The sequence below is a fragment of the Neovison vison genome, chromosome 14, assembly GCF_020171115.1.
Source record: "Neovison vison isolate M4711 chromosome 14, ASM_NN_V1, whole genome shotgun sequence".
Classification (NCBI taxonomy): Eukaryota; Metazoa; Chordata; class Mammalia; order Carnivora; family Mustelidae; genus Neogale; species Neogale vison.
The window spans coordinates 22689826-22695825 of record NC_058104.1 but is presented as its reverse complement, the minus strand read 5'-3'; positions in this window follow the sequence as shown (position 1 = coordinate 22695825).

The window sequence follows — 6000 nt, the reverse complement described above, 5'->3', positions numbered from 1 at the left end:
ATGCCCTACTTCAAATCTTTTTTTTTTTTTTTTTTTAGCGTCGTAAAATACAGATAGCAAAATTTGCCATTAGTAACATCATGTACATTCGTGTTATGTAGTTATGATTGCTCAATTTCCAGAACATTTTTATGACCCCCGCAACAGGAAACCCCCCCCCATAGCCATTGGGGCAGCCACTCCCCCCACCCCCATAACCCATCCCCTGGCACCCACTAACCTGTTTTCTGTCTCTATGGATTTGTCCACTCCGGTTACTTCATACAAGTAGTCTCAGAGAACATGACGCCTTTTGTGTCTGGCTTTTTTCATTTACTTGCAATTTTTTTTTTTTTTTTAAGATTTTTTTTTTTAGTAATCTCTGCACCCAGAGTAGGGCTTGAAGTTAAAACGGTGAGATCAAGGGGCGCCTGGGTGGCTCAGTGGGTTAAGCTTCTGCCTTTGGCTCAGGTCATGATCCCAGGGTCCTGGGATCGAGCCCCGCATCGGTCTCTCTGCTCAGCAGGGAGTCTGCTTATCCTTCTCTCTCTGCCTGCCTCTCTGCCTACTTGTAATCTCTGTCTGTCAAATAAATAAATAAAATCTTAAAAAAAAAGAGTCCCATGCTCCTTTGGCAGAGTCAGCCAGGTGCCCCCTCATTTTCTAGCTTGTCTTCAAGGTTCGTCTGTCTCATAGCGTGGACCGGTCTTTCATTTCTCCTAGCGGACCAATGACGTGTGGATAGACCCCATTTTGTTACCCATTCATCTCTCCACGGACATTTATTTGGGCTGTTTCCTCCATTTTAGTTATTGCAAATAGGGCTGCTGTGGACAGTGAGTGTGCGAAGTTTTGTTGGAGACCCTGTTTCCAGTTCTGCTGGGTAGAGACCCATGTGTGGAAGAGCTGGGTTGCTTTTGCTAGTTCTGTGTCTATGAATTAACCCTTCTGAGACACCGATCTCCTTCCTTCTCTTCTGTCTTGGCTTTGTCATCTCGTAAAAAGGGCTGCATGACAGTTTTATTTCTCAGGGTTGTTGACAGATAATTTTTTTAAAAAGATCTTATTTTTATTTATCTGAAAGAGAGAGTGGGAATGGGAGACAGAGCATGAGAGGGGAGAGGTCAGAGGGAGAAGCAGGCTCTCAGCTGAGCAGGGAGCCTGATGTAGGACTCGATCCCGAAACTCCAGGATCATGACCTGAGCCAAAGGCAGACGCTTAACCAACTGAGCCACCAAGGCGCCCTGTTGATTGATTAAATGAAGGAGTTAACATCAAGTCCTTCGGACAGTGCCTGGCGGGCTGAAAGCACTCAGTGAACACAGGCGATGATTACTGCTTGTGCCTGGTTGTGAGGGTTAAGTAGGATAGCCACTTAAATGTGTTACCTGGCGAAGCAACCGGTGACTTAACTCGGTTTACAGTTGGAGCTGAGACAGTTCTCTCAAGAATGTACCTAAGGTGCCAAACTTCTAGGTGAATATCATCCAAATAAAAACACAGAACAGTTGCCTTTGAAGCAAAGGATGCTTACTGAATTTTGCACAATTGAAGAACAATTTTTTTTCTTTTTAAAGATTTTATTTATTTGACAGACAGAGACCCAGCAAGAGAAGAGGGGACATAAGCAGGGGGAGTGGGAGAGGGAGAAGCAGGCTTCCCGCTGAGCAGGGAGCCCAGTGTGGGCAGATGTGTAGTGAATGAGCCACCTAGACGCCCCTCAAGAATGGTTCTGGGGGGGTGCCTGGGTGGCTCAGTGGGTTGAACCTCTGCCTTCGCGGCTCAGGTCATGGTCTTGGGGTCCTGGGATGGAGTCCCGCGTAGGGCTCTCTGCTCAGCAGGGAGCCTGCTTCCTCCTCTCTCTCTGCCTGCCTCTCTGCCTACTTGTGATCTCTCTCTGTCATATAAATAAATAAAATATTTTTTTTTTTAAATAAATAAAATCTTAAAAAAAAAAAAGGAATGGTTCTGGGGAAAGGTGGCCCAGCTGTTTTTCCGGCTAACATGGATGAGAAAACAGTGTAAACGCGTTGGGAAGTCATGGGACTCTTGATCACATTTGGTGTGTAAGTCTCTTATTAATATTTTTCTGTTGGGTTCTATGGAGCCAGATGGCCTGGGTTCAGATGTGGGGTTGTCTTTGGCTAGCTGTGTGACCTTGAACTAGTTACTTCATCTGGAGACTGCACCTCAGGGACCTCAACTGTAAAACAGCACCTGCCTTGTAGGGTTGACATGAGAAGTAAAGAGTTAACATATGGAATACTCTATGCAGAGCTCACAGAAAGGGCTCTTCAACCCTGTGCTTCACTTATCCCCCCCCCATCACATAATTGAAAATATCCCATTGTTCCCTCTTCTTACCCTTTCAAGAGGGTCTGACCAAGAGGGATGGATAATGGTTTGACTAATTTTCCTCAGAACAGATAAACCAACAAACGCAGGGAAAAAAAGAAAGGGAGGAAAAAACACCAATGTCTACTCACGTTTTCTGGGTCTCTTATCATGAATCTTTGTTCTGAGTCAGCCGGGTCACACCACCAAAGCATCTTCGTGAGCCGTTTTTCAAAAATAAAAACGAGATGCTACAGTCTACATGCACCAGCCACGGGCAGTCACTGTAGTCAAGAACTGGCATTAGCATCTTGCCTCTCCTTTCCCAAAACACATCCCAGGAAGATGTTGGTCATGGGACTTTGTTTTCATGAGACACCCTGTGGTCATTTCTTTGCCCCTCGTTTTTCCTGAAGGTAGCCCGGTCCCCGGCACGTGGTAGGTCCTCAACCTATAAAAGGATGGTGGGTCTGGATCTGGGGGCTGGGGGTCTCAGGTCATCCTTGCAAGAACTATCTCACACCCTCTGAACATGTTTAAACATGTTTAAAGTTTTATCATTTCATTTGACTCCCAACGGCCCCTTTATTTTTATTTTTTTTTAATTTTTGTTTTTAAAATTTTTGTTTAAATTTTTAAAGATTTTGTTTTATTTGTTTGACACAGATAGATCACAAGTAGGCAGAGAGGCAAGCAGAGGGGGAGGGGGAAGCAGGCTCCCCGCTGAGCAGAGAGCCCTAAGCAGGGCTTGATTCCAGGACCCCGAGACCACCACCTGAGCCAAAGGCAGAGGCCCAACCACTGAGCCACCCAGCCCCCCCCTCCCCAACAGCCCCTTTAGACAGAAACTGCCTTCCTCATTTTCCTGGGCAAGAATCTTGAGTTCAGAGAGGTTGTTGGCTTCCCAAGTTCAACTTTGCACAACTTCCTGTGAAAACCTAGGTCTTTTGGTTCCGAATCTTAAAGCCCCTTACCCTCTCAAACGGCTTCCAGCTTCACGACCTTGACCTTGGCCAAATGCCTTATCTCCTTTAAGCTCCTGTCCTCCTAACTAACCCAGTGGTTGTGGGGTTAAGTCATCTTTCCAGGCAAGGATTATCTAAGAGTTTAGTTATCCTGAGAAATAAAAAGCACCTATTAATTCCATTTTCCCCTCTGACACTTCTGTTAAATTATTTTAGACCCTGGCCAACATTGCTGCCAGGTAGATAAATATTTTGGTTCTCAAGAAGAAAAACCAACCGGCTGTTTATGCCAAGTCATGGCACGGGCCCTGGGAGCAGCAAAAATATGTTTTGCTCAGAGAGTAATGATAGGGTGCCCCTCCCTGCACCTACTGATCTACCTAATGACAGACAAGTCAGCGGCTCTGGCCGTTCCTGTCTCCCCGGTTTCCCGTCCCTTCCTTAGGTCCCCAGTTTCTGAACCAAAGTGAGGGTTGTGCAATTAAAAAAAAAAAATTGGCAATGATTAGAAATGGTGCCCCAAGTTGCCTTGCCCTTTGCAGCTCCGGGTCCTTTGGAGGCATCTCGGTGTTCAGCCTCCCAGGAAGCCAGCATTACTCAGCTGATTTGCGCCTTCTCTAGTGTTCCTCCCCACACACCCGTTCTGGGAGCAAATGGGCTTTATAGCTAATGCCAGGGGAAGATGCAGACAGGCTAGCCCGAGCCTCAGGAGTAAACTAAGTCTGGATCTTCTTCACAGGCCTCAAAGAGCACTGGCATTGTTTTTTTCCAGTAGCTGAGGTGGCCTAGAAGTGAACTCCTTACTCACCAGCTACCCCTGGAGTAAGGCATGAAAGAGCAAAGAAGTAGTGTCATTGCATCCTCTTGAAAGACCTTTAAAGTGAGCAGTCTTTTGTCTCCCAAGCAAACCCCTAGCTCCTAGCAGTTAATAAACATTAGCTGAGGTTTTTGAATCCATTCACTCCATCTTTATTGAGCATCTACTATGTATGTACCAGGTACTGTGCTAGGTGCTGAGGATACAGCTGTGATGTTTCCCTCCTTGAGATGCTTCTAGGATGGGAGACAGGTATTATTTGTCTTCATGTTTTATTACTGTGTAATAAATCACCACAAGCTCAGAGGCTTAAAACAAGCTCTCTTCCCCTCCCACCCAACTCCAGCCTATCCGCAGGTCCAGCCAGTTCAACCCGTCAACAACACCTAGACCTGAGCTCTTTTCTCCGTGTCCACCACACCTGTCCAGTTCATCTCGGTCTCTCCCATAGACTGTGACCAGCTCCCATCCTGGCCTTCCTCACTCATTCTTGTCCTTGGCAAGATAGCGCTTTTTAAAAAAATCAGTTTTACTGCAATATGATTCATGTATCATACAATTCACCCACTTGAAGCGTTTTTTTAGCATATTTGCAGAGCGGTGCAACCATTAGCAGAATCAAGTTTTAGGATATTTTCAGAACTCCCCAAAAGAAGTCCTGTGCCTAGGAGCTGGCACTGCTTAAACCCTCCACCCCTCAGTCTGTAATCTACTTTCTGTTTCTATAGATTGCTGTGCCTATTCTGGATGTTTCTTTCACGGAATGGGAATCATTCCCTATGTGGTCTTTCGTGTCTGGCTTCTTTCACTGGGCACCGTATTTTCAAGGCTCCTATACGTGGTAGCATGTCTCAGTACTTCATTCTTTTTAATTGCCAACTAGTATTTCATGGGATGGGTATACTTGGTTTAAGGTACCCACCATACAGGGCATCGTTTTTACTCATCTATTTCCCTGGTTGGTTTTGAACCCGTCGGTGAAGTTAAGGTTCCGTGGTGTAAAACCTGAGTAAGCATTGTGGACCTTTCTCCACCCCAAAGGTCCTTTCTGCCCTCCCCCAAGCCTCTAGCGAGCTTGAGGAGAGGATTCCTTTGCATGTGAGAACATCTCATTAGCATTTGTGAGAATTTGTGTGAATAACAACACCTCTTTGGGATCTGGGGGTGACCCTGGGACTGGGATTGATTCCTGGTGAAGTCACTCCTTACCTCTTGTTTGTTGCCTTCCTTGGTCTAGCAAGAAATCCCACTGGTGGGAATCCTTCCCATATCTGAAATGCTTGGGGGGGGCGGGGCTGCCCAGTCACATTTGAATCCTACATTCATTGAACAAATATTTATTGGGTCCTTGCTGTGTCCCACGTATTTGGGACACCACAGCGCACAAGACGTTCTTTTTGGTGTGGGGAGATAGGACAGTAACTGCGCTGGAGAAAACTGGAGAAAAGTGTGGGGAGATAGGACAGTAACTGCGCTGGAGAAAACTGGAGAAAAGTGCAGGGAAAAGGAGATAGGGAGATAGAAAGTGGGACGGGAATCACAATTTTCTGGCCGTTTTAGGACAAATATAATATTCCCCCTGGGGATGGTCACTCAGATGGACAGATGCGTGGAGTTGTATATCCTTTTTTGCCCATTTTCTTATTCACCTGTGCAGCCTCGGTTACCATAGAAAAGCTGAGACGCTGATCATTGGTCTGGGCTGCTGTGAGGAGAACCGACGGAATGCCAGATGAAGAGGTATTTGGGCCGGTTCCGAGGGACTAAACTTTTCTGGTTTGGACTAGAGCGAGAACAGAAGATCTCGCACGTTAGAGTCTGGGTGTATACATGGCAGCTCGGTGAAGGGGTGCGGGGTTAAATACTGCTGGTACTAAGGACCACGGTAGTCACTGGTGGTACGT